This window comes from Haemaphysalis longicornis, unplaced genomic scaffold, assembly GCF_048455015.1.
Source record: "Haemaphysalis longicornis isolate Haplotype H1 unplaced genomic scaffold, Haemaphysalis longicornis Haplotype H1 scaffold_10, whole genome shotgun sequence".
Lineage (NCBI taxonomy): Eukaryota > Metazoa > Arthropoda > Arachnida > Ixodida > Ixodidae > Haemaphysalis > Haemaphysalis longicornis.
Window position 1 is genome coordinate 39,112,377 of NW_027526204.1, and position 15,805 is coordinate 39,128,181.

The window sequence follows — 15,805 nt, forward strand, 5'->3', positions numbered from 1 at the left end:
GTTTCTGTATAACTTCGTGTCATGTTATGTACTCGTTACAAAGATGTAACCCACCCTGCTAAGGTCTCGTTACGAGATCGCAGTATCTACAAATAAATAAATAAATATAATAGTGCAGAGTTCACGTATGCCCACCCATTGTTCTTGCGCACTTGAAGAGACACTAACTTGAATAGAAAAACCCGGAGTGTATATCTGCAGCATTTCTTGAGACTTCCGAGTAAAACAGGCTACTTTTTGTTGCGTTGTGGCTTCTTCGTTAAACGCCTTAAAAGCCACAAATCTTTTGTGCAGCCCTAATATTTAAAACGTTCAGAAATTGGACACTTCGTTGTGAGCAAAAACTGGCGAAGCAACTTCTTGTAATAAAGAAGGGAAGGTAGATTGCAACAGATGAATTGTCGTTTATTTCACTGGGTTGACCCGCGCCTAGTTACAAATCAACAATGAAAGTGAAGTTCTGAATGTGGCACACGTTGGGCTCATCCTGGAAACAAATTGAGGCCCTCATCATCACCAATGTTACCAACAAATCGCTTGCCCAGTGTCTAGGAAACTACTTCAGGTAGCAACCGGCCGAACGTTTCAGGCGGTGTAACATCAGAGCTTGCATATACCAGGTTCGTAGCGTGTGTTTTGTTCGATTTCCCAATGTTCGCTATAAGTGCGTGCTACTTTCCCAGGAGTGTCTGCCTGCTCCTGTAGCGCCTGATGCAATTCCTGCCTTGAGAGCCATGTTGTAGAAGGTCGAGCTTCTGTCGTTTAGCAGCTGTGGTATTGGACCATACTCCACCACCGTGCCGTCGCTCATTACAAGAATTCTGTTGGAATAGAACCAAAGAAATACATGTGCAATAAGCTTCATACTCAAGACGTGCTCCAAAGAAGAGACATGAAGTGCAGGCCACATCAATATTTTCTCGCTGGCTTTAATGGCTTACAGGAGTTTACCGCGAAAAACGGAGCCGTTATTTGTTCCTTTTCTAAGTGCTTTCGAGTGTTTGTACTGAAACGGATCTTTCTGTGACTTTGGTTTTCCCTTCAGGTGACCACTTGGTAGGCCCACTATAAGCATATAGAGTTCCTTCCAAAACGCTATCCTTACCGTCAGCCCTCATGACACTGATACATAAATGGATGCGTCACAATAATACCTGCTCTTACGAAAGATTTTATACATGAGGCGCTTGACAGAACGGTGTCAGACGAATTATTGGGGAAAAAATTACCGGCCCCTTCTTGATTATTTCTCATTTCACAGTTACACAAGCATTAGTTTTATTTCCTATACATAAGTCTCTAATGAATATATTTCTGCCTTATCTGACTAAACTCTGTGTATTACAGAGCTGCAATTTTTACCAAATAGCTACAACATCCAGCATTGACAATTACTAAAACCAAAATCACCTCCGCTTAACGACGACTATTGTTGAAACGCGAAGCTTCGGCTCGCGAAAGTCAAATAGCGAAGTGGCAAAGACAAAGGCGCGGCACTAAAAAACAAAGTTTCAACGATAAAAGTGCAACTTGTTTGTGAGTCAAAGTCCAAACTCAGACGACAGCAAACAATCTCTCACGAGAAAGCTGACGCCCCCGTCCCACCTATCCTCGACGTTAGACCATCGTCATCATCCAAAATCCAGATTCGCGAAGACCAACGCTAAAGACTCATTAAACTCAGCCAAATTCCAAAGCCAATGAGCGTGAACCAACAAAAGCCAATTCAGAGTGACCCGAATGCGATGATTGCGCAGTCGGCTGGAAGTCGGCTCCATTAATAGAGAAACCTAGGTTAGATTCTGACCACCGGAAGCCTTTTTTGTTTCATCATAACAATAATCATGATTAGGTCACCTCCCTTTATGCAAAAACACGGTTAGGCGGGTTAGTTGGTATTCTGAATTCACGGCTGTAACTTTTGCGCCACTTTAAACAGAGACAGATACAAAAAGGAACACAAAGACCAGGGAAGACCAGTGCAAAGGTGGTTTTCCTGCAGTGCATTTTGGTTACGACATTGTCGGTCGTGGTACTATGAAAGCTTTGCTTTCAAAGCTATGGCTACGCAATGCAGGAGTACTGTTGTCACTGCGAAAGCAGAACGATGGCAGCAGAATAGAATTTATATTCCCGATTGAGGCTGGAAATAACAACCGCTGATAACTGAGCCAGTAAAAATGCTAGACTACTGCTTGGACCGTACAGCTCAGAAATAACGAAAGTGCTAGTTGAATCTCTATTAATTGCGCAACGATGGCTCTTCTGTGTTGGATTGGAGAGGCAGCGTAACGCTCACCGATCGTAGTCTAGCACGGTGTGCAGCCTGTGGGCCACGGTGAGCATTGTGAAGTTGGCGAAGCTCTCCCTCAGCGTGGCCTGTATGAGACGGTCTGTGTCACCATCCATCTGCGAGGTGGCCTCGTCCAGCACCAGGATTCGCGGTCTTCGAAGAAGGGCTCGGGCGAGACACACCAACTGCCGCTGTCCCACACTGTTCATAAGAAAGACAAGTCTTGTCGTTAAAGGTTTGTAAGACGAATCTGGCTTTGATACAAAAATGGTATATGGGAAGACGACGCCATTTTTAAGCTACGCCATACGGCCCTTTACAACGTAGACGGGTCTTTGAGATCTCTGAGCATAGCTTGAAAGCTTTTTTAAATCACGAAGATAAAACTGGAAACCCTATTTTAGTGACTGCACATTCAATCTAACACCCTTATCGTCAAGTGTCTTGGTCGCTCAGTTATTACAGTATTATATACATTATCTGAAATATCACAGTTTGGTTTACCAATTTTGTAGTTTGCGACAATTCTATTCGGTAACCATGCTTAACTGTTTCACATTTCCTTTTACAAATATATTGTTTCTTTTTGTACACCTTTTTGTTCTTTATAGACTCTTTTAACAGATGGTAATGCCACAACATAATTTAGTGTGTCCACGCTGAATTTACCTGTGCCCTAGAGGAGAGGTACTTTGTCCTCAAATTTTAGTTTCTGTTTCTCGATGTTGTCTGCATGCTATTACAGGCACCACTTATTTCGTCGGACGAGCTCTGTGTTTCTCAGTTTTATATCTAGCGGAATTAAACCCTTTCTTTACCGATAACAACAATTAAAGTTGGCTTGCTCTTCAAGATCCAGGATAATCGCGAATCGATTTCGTGCAACCACTCAAACTTTCTAGTGTGCATTTTTTACACTATAGAATAACAACCTGGTAACAATTTTGAGCTAAATTTAGTCGCTGACCTCAGTGGCTGAAACAGACCTGCCGTCAAGTCGGGAAATCTTAAATTAGGATTTACCTTCCTCTTCCCAGAGTACCATTGCATTGAAATCCTGCTGGTATTTCAGCACCAACATGGGTTCTTAAGTCCTGCCGCATTTTATGCACTAAATTGCTGAAACTATGAAATTGTACCGACATATACTACTTAGGGTGGAGCTTTGAGCTGTGGCTTTATTTAGTTTATAGCGAGCCATCTTGAGCGGCTGGTTATACAGAAGGTGCATTGGGTGATATTCTAATAGTAAGTCAACGACAGCTTCGGTGTTCGTGGCTCTGTTAATGGCTATCATTCGGTACGTGAAGTATGCTATTTGCCGAATGACCGAATAGGCCAATACTTGTTTTTAAAGATCCTACAAGAGGTTACGGGACGTGATGTGACGGCTTGAAACGGCCCAGTTAGGCGGGAGGAGGGGCGAGCAGCGCTGCGACTTCACGTCTTCCTACGAAGTGTGTCAGATGCATGAACTCAACGCCGTCACAAAAAATACTGCTGGCAGCTTGGCTGACGACACCCCTTTCAGCACGGCCTTGGTCGTTCTCTAGTCTTATTTTCCGTTCAGTCTGCGAATCGAGGCCAAATATATCTGTCCAAAAGGTCAATACATCGATCACGCAATAACATTGCTCAACTCAATTACTAGAAGCGTCACCTGAGGTTGCTGCCACCGTCTCCGGTCTCGAGTAGAAGCTTCATTGGCTGCCTGGCTACAAACTCTGAGAGATGTGTCTGGCCGAGCACCTTCCAGAGCTCCTCGTCCGTGTGTACATTGGTTGGGTCTAGGTTGGCACGCAGGGTACCTCGAACTAGACTTGGGTCCTGTTAAAGGAAGAGGGGCCGTCAAAATAATGCTTAGTATCTCCGGAGTGTGTCTCCGACAAAACAATACCAAAATTAGTTATACTGTAGCCTGAGAAACGGACCCCTTATAATTGGTGTCCGTTTCGGTTGCCATTTCCCAGCCCGAAACTTTTGTCTATGCCTTGAATTAGGGGATTTTTGTGAGCTGGCATATTTCACGCTCCCGTCTGTTACTTTCGCTGCTCTGCCTTTCTTGACCTTGCATGTTCCCATATGCAAACCTGTTAAGTTTTGCAAATATTAAAAAAAGTTCTGATGATCCAGCAGAAATTGAAAGAGTTTCTTGAGAAGCGGCGATGTGTTGTGCTGGATAGTGCGTATGTTTGGTCAGCCGATATGGGATAAATATTTGCTTTTGATTAACCAGATTGTAGCCGGCATGGTCATACGCTTTAGTCAAATTAGTGCAATAACGATGTTGGCACATCAAATTAGCAAATAAAGTTAAAATAGTAGAAAAAGCACTTTGAAAACTTCAAATATGAAGCGAAAACCGCCAAGAACAAAATATAAAATTGTAATTAGTTAGAGGTAATCAACAAAAAATTAGACATGGACATCACCATTTCAGCAATTTGAACCGTATTGCATCAGCTGTTATACGCGCTTATTAAAAACGTATATCGTGTGAAAACACACGGTACTGCAGTTGGCGCGTGAGAAATATATACGTTCGATTTATAATAAAATGTGATTTACAATATTAGATGCAAAACTCAGATATGTGTTTACGTATATGCACAATTAGCGTATACATTATACGTAAATTGCATACATTTAAAACACACATCGTCAAGTTCCCCTCACAATCAAGAAGTAACCAAACAAAGTGCTAAAAATACACTTCTATATACATGTGAGACCAACGCTTGGAAAAGCGAATATTTCTGGTAAGGACATTTTGTCTGTAATATCCCAAGGATTGTCGGATTCGAATGAATTATTAGAAATAGAGTTGGGCGTTCTGGAAGGATTTAACCGGCATGTGTTTTTTCTAATATATGCCAATGATATTACAAACTTCAATGTACACCCCAGATAGCCGTGTATAAAGACCACACGAACATATTTTTCTAGAGCAGCATCATGGTCGGTCTTCAGTATGAAGTAAATAGGTATTGACAAATGTTGTCGAACTCATTGCCTGAAAATAGCGTACTGTTGGACGAATAATACAGAATATGAATCAAGCCATCCATATTCACTGATGGGGCAGCGTGACCAACCAAAAAAATAAGTAGAGGTTTTAAAAGGCATGGCTTAATGAAGAATTATCTGGACGCCTGCATGCAAAAAACTTAGGTGATAACGTTTCAAAGAAATATTTGAGTTCTCTAGAGATTTTGCTGTTTATTACTGTTGTGGCTCTAAAAGAGCGTTATAACACTCCTATCTATTCCAGACTTTGTTACATAATATTAGTGTGAGGAACAACAAATCACACTAATTACAAATGGCTGATCGTTGTCACAAAAGGGTGCTCTGCATATTTACTATTTTTACGGAGATTGTGTTGACTTAGAAACGAGCCCACTGTATTGCGACGAGAAGAGAAAGACGCAGCCAGTGGTCCACACCACCAAGCCTGATCTTCTGAAGGGGGAGTTCAGCGGGTAGCACTCGCCTCGCGTGTCGTGGCCACTGATTAAATCATCAACTCATTTACAATGGTTCGCCTCAGTTGCTCTGCAACCGTGGAACTATATCTTCAGTGCAGTATCACATCAGGCTAAACAACATTATTATATAAAGATTTGACAAGTTATACCCAAAGGTAATCTTCACAAAATAACAACGACATTTGCCACATCTACTCTTTCAGGCATCCGAAAACAGAGACACCCAAGTTATGACAAACCACACCAGGCAGTCTTTTTTTAAAACACGCCGACATACTGAGCAAAGCGGGAAATCAAGTTATATCTATTGCAGCAGACGCAAATTTAAAAGAATGGTCAGGGAATACCTGTCAAGTAAAAAATTTTGTTTCAATAGGTAGAGCTGTTGATGTTGTTTAGACTTATTTATAGTGATAGTTTTGTAGCTCTAATTATGTTTATTACGCAATGATAGATTTACTGTGTAATGATAGCCTGCCTGTTATAGCCTAGTGCTGTGCATGTTGCATACATTTTTATTACTCCCACACTAGTTTTTGAGCTTGTACTGTGTCTTTTTTTGTGCAGTATCACTAATGCATAAGATCATGGTCACTTGTTTTCATTTTATGATGCTCCTGTTGTATGATTTTCAAATCTCTACAAAATGCTTGTTGTGCAATTTTTCCTATTCATTGTGCACATGCTCAAAGAGAAAAGATGCAAAGCCGGTTGGGGGATCTGTTGGGCTTTTGTAGGCATTAGTCCCAGCCTGGCCCTTCGGCCTTTTGAGGAAAAATATCCCTGAATCGTTGAATTTTATTCAGCAACTTTTTTTCCTGTGGTTCTTGTTTAGGTAACCTGTTTTCTTGCGGAAAATATGCGTCCAACAATACATCATTCCCGTATCACCTCAGGAGTTTTCTAAGAAGTCATGAAGTAGGCACACAAAATACTGCAGTTCCACATCCTCAATCGCACTAAATTCTGTCGGGTGGTTATAATGCTCACATTGCAAACCGCCCGCACAGGGCTGTATTCTCTCGCATTGGAGACTGACAATATGATTTCGTAACTTATACCAGAGTCCGACTCTGCTTATACGTACGCTAAATGTGTGAAATGGCGTGCCCAGAGAAGTTTTAGTGTTTTGAAAATATTGCAACACCGGTTAAAACATTTTATGATTAAAATAGAATTACCATATTGATTTGATGGTGGGTCTTTAGAGCAGGTTGATCTATTCACACATTTAACTAGTCTCTTACTCTGAAGACGCATACGTGTCACTGATAAACGCTGGAAGGTATGCACTTCATTCGTCTCGACAACGGCCTTCCTCCTGCAGACTTAATACGTTGTACTGTGTACTTTACCAGAATTTCGCGCATTGGTGACATGGCAATTTTTACGGCGGTAGAATATGTAGGCAATGGTTGCTTTTAGAACATCGTCGCTTTAGTGCCGTTGTGCCCTCTCGTGTATTCATAATATGATGCTTTTTTCGGTAGAGCTCACTCTCTCATTTTATCTAACGGGACTGAAGTTCTCCCTGTTCCCAGCGCTAAAAAACTGTACACGAAGGAAATCCTTTATGCGTCACAGGGACACAAAATGTTTTCCTTTTCGACGCAGCATCAATAGGGTTTCACTGCTACACGGTGTACTTGACACGACATGTGATTTTGCGTGAGCATAACACTAGAAAGTTCCTTAATATTGCTATGAGTGCTAGGAGCCTGTTTCCTTATTGTCAGGACCCCGAAGGACAAGCTGGCTGTGCGTCCACTTACAATAGTGCTCGTGACGTCAAACGTGTCCAGCTTTCTAGCGGCTTTCACGCAAGCATCAGTTTCCGAGTTGTTAATTAAGTACATTTGACACTCCCCTGAATTGCTGAAAGAACTTGAGCTTGCTGTCTTGTGGAGAAGCCTCCATCAGTGATGTTCTGTCTGGTGGCGGGGCCCAAATAGCAGGATAACTTTCATAAAACTAAAAAATCATGTGAATTACATGCCTGTTTTCATTGCGATACCGCAGCACAACCGTCTTCGTGCATTCAATTGTTCTCACTATTCAATCGGATCTTGCTTCCGGGACCGCTATCGTCTTACAGCTGATAACATTCCCCATTTCGCTGTCATTTCTCTGAATTCAACCAAGTCAATTGTCATGGGGGCTGGATGGGTGGATTTTGTGTTTCGTTCGAACTGTGCTTTTAATGCTTCAATTTCAATCTAGGTGGTTTAAGAAGACGCGGCCGAATCTAAAAAAAGAAAGCGCATATGAACAATAAAGGGGGCTGATGCAGCACTCTTTTTGCCAAATTTCTCTTTTGTGGATTTTTTCGGCGCTGTCGTTTGTACCCTTCATGTGTTGCAACCCACGGGTTGCTGTGGGGAATTTGTTATTGTGCCTGTCGATAAATGGGGCTGATGCAGCTCTCTTTTTGCGAAATCTCTTTGTTGTGGGTTTTTTCTGCGCTTTAGTTTGTACCCTTGATGTGTTGTAGCCCACGAGTTGCCACGGGGAATTTGTAAAGCGTAGCTTTAATGTCCTTACTGACGCTGTTGTTCTCCAATAGGCCCTTCTAGAAAGCGAACTTTCTTGATGATGAGATAACGATGTTGAAGAATGGGTGCCGGTGAAGTGAAAGAAAAAAAGCGTTTCCCACGGCCGGGATCAATCCTTACTGCTTCGTGTTCTGAAGCCGGCGTCTATGCTCCATTTCAACGTGGTCGACGCGAGCGCCAAGCTGCAGGTACCCCTTCGTGGCGTGCAAAGTAATCTAACTATTTAGTAGGCGTACAGAGCGCACACCCGGGAGTTGCAGTGGGTACTCTAAAAAATGGTGCATACCCCAGAGTACATATTCTCGCGGTGCGCTATTGTCAATTAAAGAATCTATAACGAGCAAGCTTCACATGCAATGATACCCATCCTTAGATGGAGGGGTGCATAATTTTTTTATCTTTCTGAGGGATTAATAGAACAGGTAGACACACAGAACGAAACTTCAGCTTTTGCGGAGCCAGCTCACGACCATCTGCAAAAGCACTTGAATGGGTGCAAATACCTGTGGGATGACGGTGATACCTGTTCGCAGCACAGGCAGTGGAACGGAGGCAATGTCTACGCCATCAACGAAGATGTGTCCCCCAGTGCTCTTTAGTACTCGTAGCAGGGCCAAAACGAGAGATGACTTGCCAGCTCCCGTACGTCCCACGATGCCAACCTGGCGCCGGAAGATTTCGGGCAAATAAGAGGTGGTGAGTAACAAATTCTTTTACTGCCTGGTTTTATCTAGAAGGCACAACTGTATGGCGAATGCTTGACATTTTTCAGCTCTGAGATTTGTTTATTTGTTGGGATTAAGTACGATTTCTCACGCCACAGCTAACGTGATTTCTCCAATATAGCATCAGGTTCAAACCTAGGAATGCAAAAATAAACTGTAAGACAGCGATGTATATCAGAAAATTTACAGCTGAGCTATCTTTGATGTCTAGAGTACGGCAGACTTGCACCTTCCTGAATGATACTTCACTTTTAATGTAGCTTGCTGCTACCCTCGCCTAAATAGGTTTGATTGCGAGCTCCGCACTTTTTTAGGCACACACGTACTGCCATTGAGCCTTGCATCCTGAACGCCTCGATCACACAGCTAACAACGTATCACGTGAGCTCCGTTGAATCGCGGCAATCGACCTTAGAAAGCATTCTCGATAGCGATGTGAGGATAATGCCAATTCAGGAGGCATGCAAGAGAGCACGGGATGATTTTTCTATACCGGATAATTGCGTATTCTTTGTCGCGACCAAGCGCCGACACCTCCATCTTTGGAGGTTGTGCATGACCAATTGCAAGAGGAAGAGCACGATCATTGAAACTGAATACGACGAAGCTATAGTCAAAGCACGTGCCGAGTGATTTGCGCACCTCGCCTTAGGCTACCGGGACAGGGTGACCTATCCCACCTAGTTGTAATTCGTCGGCAACGGTCACATTCCGACGTATTCGGATGCACACTGCTGTAAAGCCACAATCTAGGATAGCTTTCAACTACCCCCCAGCGATAGCGTCTGCAGACTATGTGAATTACCTGACAGCCAACAGGCTGCTGACCACAACCATTTGCTAAGGAACTGACCGGTCTTGCAGGACTAGCAAACACAGACACATGCTCTACCGCCTCATCAAATCAGGACACAGAGCAAAATGAAGATGGTCTCCGACTTTCTTCTCTACTGCATTTGTGAAGGCTGCATACAGGACGATGCTTGAGACACTCACCCCCATCATCCAACTCCTCTCCCCAATCTACTACTCTGGGAATAACCAAAGTCAACTCACGGACTGTTGTTAACTTTCATAAATACAAATTCCAACAATAACAAAAGCGAACACGATGGCAGTAGCCATTGAAAGGGTTTGACACGGAGTACGCTTAGACAGGTGCTGTGAAGAGTAATCATTACAAGGACAAGACAGAAATAACGCGCGCAATTACTGGCTCTGCATAGCAGTCTTTCTGTGCTCGACTAAACTTGGTGGCATGTACAATGTTCACCGAACCTACACCGCACAATGCTACCTCCACCATACTGCGTTGGCACAGACACATGGCGCTGCACTGGTCACAGCGAGATTCATGCCTCGAGGTGGCAATATGTGAAGGCACTACGATTCACGCTAATCTTATGAAACGAGATGGCAAAAAAGCTTTTGTAGCCCAACCCAACGTATTCCAAGAGTATGCCGACATGTCCTATATGGTGCAAAAATTGTAGGTTTAGTTCGAAATAAGCTAGTGTGTGTCTAGGAGCCTGCTGGTTTTAAACAAAGCTTCTAACGAGTATGGATAAAACTGAGGAAATCCCTGCACGGGCACTCTGAGTAATCTTGGTGACGGTATTGGCGACGCCTCGGAACCCGAGCCCCCAAACATAGGCTGTAGTCAACCGTGGTGATGTGTTTATAGCTGGAGGGTGAGGGTGAGGGTGAGAACTGTGGCAATCAGAGTCGTGGTAAAATCTCCGGCAGATGGGCTCCCTGTCTGTTTACCAGGCAGGGAGCTCCGCGACCTCTCTAGCTATGAGGGTAAAGTTTGAGTAGGAAGTACCCGTCCTCTGTATTTTCCTATGCCATATGAATAATTCAAAACCGCCTTCAAAACAACATCGGTCTGTCAAAAGGGGCCGCACCAAAGTTTTCTTCGCATCCCTTCCTACCATCAACATTCCAAAACCTGACAACTAACCTCGATTCTTGGTTATTAAGGCAGTTGACAAAACAAACCCTGTTTCTTACAAGTTCTTATTGTTGATCACTAAATTCCTGGAAGGCATCCTCGGAAAATCGTTCGATGCTACGAAACTCCCAACAGGTGAAGTGTCAGTCAATGTCAACACTCAGCACCAAGCCACTAACCTCCAGACTCAAACCCGCATGGGAGATCTGGACATTATTCACACCCCAGCGTAGCCTTAACAGCTCTCAGGGTGGGATTTTTGAGGGAGATTTATTAAATGAGGCCGAAGCCCATCTTCTGAAAGCCCTGACAGATTAGGGTGTAAAAGTAGTAAAGCGTATAACCATCAAACGAGATAATCAGGAAATTCGTACAAAGCATATAATCTTGACATTCAACCGCTCCAAACTTCCAAACTTCATTAAGGCAGGCTTCATCCGGTGCTCCGTCCAAGCGTGGATCCCGAATCCGCGTCGCTGTTACAAGTGCCAGGGGTTCGGGCATGGTACTAAATTGTGTCGGGACCAACCAACCTGCGCGAAGTGCACCCAACACCGTCTCCCTGATTATCGTACTGCTCATCAATTGGTCTGTGCCAATTGCCAAGGACTTCATACTGCATATTCACGAACCTGCGATTGGCTAAAATTAGAGAAAAAATCTTCAACATCAAGGTCACAGAAAACATCACCTTCCCAGAGGCGTAGAAGAGGTTCGCCTCTTTCCCTTTGGGGAGGTACGCCGACGCGGCTCGCCGGGGGCTGAACGGCGTCTAGTTTCGGCGGGGACCTAGTACCATGACTCAGACCTGGTCTCGGCCCTACCGCCGTTTGGGTTGCATCTTGCGGCCTGTCCCGCCCCCACACCACTCACTCAGCCAGCAGCGGCTGTGGTGGCAACCACGTATGTTGGGGATGCCGCTGCATCTGTTGCTTCCTCTCCATCGGTACAAAGCACATGCGAGAGCACGGAAGAGATAGAGGTGGAGGCCCCCGCGGCAACTCCCACCCCCTCTGCACCACCTGTGCTACCCGGGGCGTTCCTGACGCCCTCGGTGGTCGTGGCTGGAACAAAGGGCACCGGAAAAGGTGCCAAGTCCGGGGGTCCGATCCGCCTGGTACCCTTACTAAATCTGATGGCGAGATGGATGGGGGACCGTTCCTGTCTGCTTTGCTGCGAAAGGAGCGGGCCCCTTCATCTAAACCTCCAGGAAAGGTAAAAAACCTTCCAAGAGTGCAAGCCTCCTAAGACCTTACAAAATAGTCACACTGCAGTTGCTCTGAACGCTTAATACTGGGAAGAGAAAATATTGTTCAATGGAACTGCAGAGGCTTTCTGAGTAACCTTGACGAGGTTTATGAGATTCTGCATGCTAATCAGGCAAGTATAATGTGTGTCCAAGAAACACCATTAAATTCCAATCGTAAAAATTTCTTAAAATCTTTATGGTATTCAGAAAGAATAGGGCTGGCTGCGCACACTCTTCCGGCTGTGTGGCCAAAATCGCCCGGACATCCTTAGCATGCCGTCATATCACCTTGAACACTGCCCTTGATGCTGTAGCAATCCGCACAATAATATTTAATAGGTCGATAACGGTGTGCTCCGTTTACACTCCCCTCGATGTTGCACTTTCAAGCTCCGACTTCCTGGCGCTGGTTGACCAGCTGCCCGAACCGTACATCATGACAGGCCACCCTAATGAGCACAATTCTCTCTGGGGCTCTCGCACGAATGTTCGGGATCGCCTGATAGATAAATTCCTAACATCCTCGGGAGCATGCCTTTTCAACAAAAACATCCTACATAGCACAACTTAGGACACAATACATACCCATAGCTAGACTTGCCTTTTGGTTCTGCAATTATCTTTCCATGTCCTGAGTGGGGTGTGGGCACGGACCCATATGGTAGTGACCACTTCCCCACCTTACTAACATATATAGGCAAAGGCACAAGCCGTCCACCTTCCCAGAACAGGTTCAATGATGCAAGAGCTAAGTAGAATATATTTACAGAAACTTACTAAGTACACTACACGACAATCACACACCTACACATTGAAGAAGCTTCCCAACTGCTCACGGCGCACATCCTCGTCGCCAAAGAAAAGTCCATTCGCCCCGCATCTGGTGCCCTGTGGCACCAGAGGAGGCTTTGGTTGAATGAGGACTGTAGTCGGCCGTGAGATGTCCAGAACAAGGCGTGTAGTATCCTTCGTCGGTACCCCACGTCGGGTAACCTCCTCTTCTTCAAACGGGCAAACGCGTTTGGAAAACGTGTGCACCGTGAGGCAAGAAGGGATAGTTGGCGCTCGTTCATAACATCCATAAACTCATGCACATATACACGCAGGGTATGGACACGTATACGTAAACTCAAAGAGCAACAGACACACAGCCTGCCCCTGGTTACTACACCAGGCTAACACACTCGAACAACACTTACACGTGTCAAATTCAGAACGCTAGAAGAACACTTTCCTGAAGCATAAACCCTTTTGTGAAAAGAAGTACCTACGTGAGAACAACAAATCACAGACTTCTTAAAACTCCCTGGTTTCGCTACATGAGCTAAGGTCTGCTCTGAGAACATGTAGGCCCTTACCTCAAGGCCCAGAAAACAATACGTACACAATGATACAACACCTACACTCCCAAACACTTGCAGCACTCGTTCATTTATACAACAAAGTCTGGCTTTCGGGGCAGCTTTCAAAGTCTTGGAGGGAGGCCATTGTAGTGGCTTTACTAAAAGAACGAAAGGACCCCTTGTCCCCATCAAGTTATCGTCCCATCGCCCTAACAAGCTGCCTGCGCAAGCTCTACGAGAAGATGGTAAACAGGGAACTGATGTACTTTCTTGGGTACAATGGTCTTCTCAAGAGCTGCCAGGCAGGCTTCAGGGCGGGCCCGATTCACGAAAAAACAACCCTTGGCACTTGAATCATATTTAAAGGACCCCTTTCTGCATAAACAGTTCTTTCTTGCAGTGTTTTTTGACATCGGGAAGGCCTATTGCACCACCTGGGGTTACGGCATTCTTAGTGGCCTCCTGCCATTTGGTGTCTCGGGTAACATGTTAAACACGCTTGTTAGTTACTTGTCGGAGAGAATATTTTGTGTGAGAGTCGGTAGTGCACTCTAAAGGGTACACGTGCAAGAAAACGGCATCCCTCAAGGTGGAGTTTTGAGCGGCAGTCTCTTCATAGTACAAATAAAGTCTCTTAGGAAGGCATTGCCACCTACAATTTCTTATTTCATGTATGTAGACAACGTGCAGATATCTTTTAAATCGTGCAACATTTCAATCTGCGACCCCGAACCAGTCAAGTCCAGCTTGGGGTCAAAACATTTGCCGCGTGTGCGGACGAGAACGGTTTAAAATTGAATTCTCGAAAAAGCTCTTGCCCTGTGTTCTCCAGGAAGTGTGGGGTTCATCCTGACCCAGGCATTACTCCTAATGGCATGTCACTCCTTGTGAAAAAAAAGCACAAGTTCTAGGAGTTGTGTTTGACCACAAACTCACATTCATTCCTCAAATCAAGCAATTGAAGCATAAATGTCTCAAAACTATGAATATTCTTATGGTACTCTCTCACCAATCCTGTGGGGCTGACAAAAAACTCCTGCTGCGCTTGTATACTGCTTTGGTTGGGTCTCGTTTGAACTATGGCAGTGTGGTGTATAGGTCGCCGACTAAAACAGCATTGCGAATGCTTGACCCAGTCCTACACTTGGGGCTTCGTCTTGCATCGTATTTTTCGAACTAGATCGGTAGAAAGTTTGTATGTCGAGTGTAACAAGTGGTGCCTTGAGAACCAACGGACATGCATGGACTTGCTTCATGCTTTTAAAATCTCAACTCTAAATTACCAGCCTTTTTATCCTGTCTTTAACGATACATCCACATCTCTGCTGTTTGTAAATTGCCCATCTGTTTCTCTGCCCCTTCCACTTAGAGTGAGATACCGAGCCTCGGATTGCAGCGCTTTTTTTAGACGTATAAAGGTAATTCTTTTCAGATATTTTACCACCTTGAAAAGTTCGCCCTGTGTCCTGCGACCTTTCTTTTATGGAGCTTGAGAAAATGTGGTACCCACCTATTTCTAAATCAAATTCCCAATTCTATCATCTGTACAGATTCCTTCAGTGTTGTTCGTGCACTATCATTGCACAAGCCCCCCAAAAGCCACATATTTATACTTGGTTTTAACACTATTATGTCTATGCACAAAAGCAAGACCTGCTCCCCGGCTGGGTCCCAGGACACGCTGGGATCGCTGGGAACGAGTTGCCAGACGAGAGGGCCGCTGCTGCTACGCTCAGGAACAAGACATTAAAATACAGATATCAAACCACACATAAGAGAACACTTTCGTAGAACATAGAAAACAAACTGGAGTGAACAAACAGGCAAGAAACTACATTTAATAAAGCCACACTTGGGAAAGTACACAGCTGGCTCACACAACAGACACACGGAAGTCGCCTTCGCTAGGCTAGGGATAGGACACACGCATGCAACGCACTCGTATCTGCTCACGGTATCTTCTAGACCCCAGTGCAGCAGGTTCAGAGAGGCCCTACCCGTAGTTCCCGTACTCATTCAATGCAAGGCAATCGACACCGCATGACGCAAATATTTTCTTAAAATGTACAGACTACACATCCGGCTACACCCATTACACTTCTTGGCCGGCAGCCTAATGTTTTGTAACAAGCGCGTTTTATAGTTTTTATCAGACGTCACGTCTTTACAACTTTTTCATATCATGCATAATCACACTGGAC

General features: G+C 44.6%; 1 pseudogene across 1 annotated transcript in view; it reads right to left on the minus strand.

The window, feature by feature from the left end:
• Positions 1-403: 403 nt before the first annotated feature.
• Positions 404-15,805, minus strand: part of LOC144158392 (ATP-binding cassette sub-family C member 2-like) — a 67,595-nt pseudogene continuing 52,193 nt past the window's right edge. Inside the window, exons 13-16 of the transcript XR_013320045.1 lie at positions 8,837-8,995; positions 3,954-4,120; positions 2,300-2,494; positions 404-821 (exon numbers count right to left, since the gene is read on the minus strand). The product of XR_013320045.1 is annotated as an ATP-binding cassette sub-family C member 2-like (transcript). The remainder of the gene's footprint in view (positions 822-2,299; positions 2,495-3,953; positions 4,121-8,836; positions 8,996-15,805) is intronic.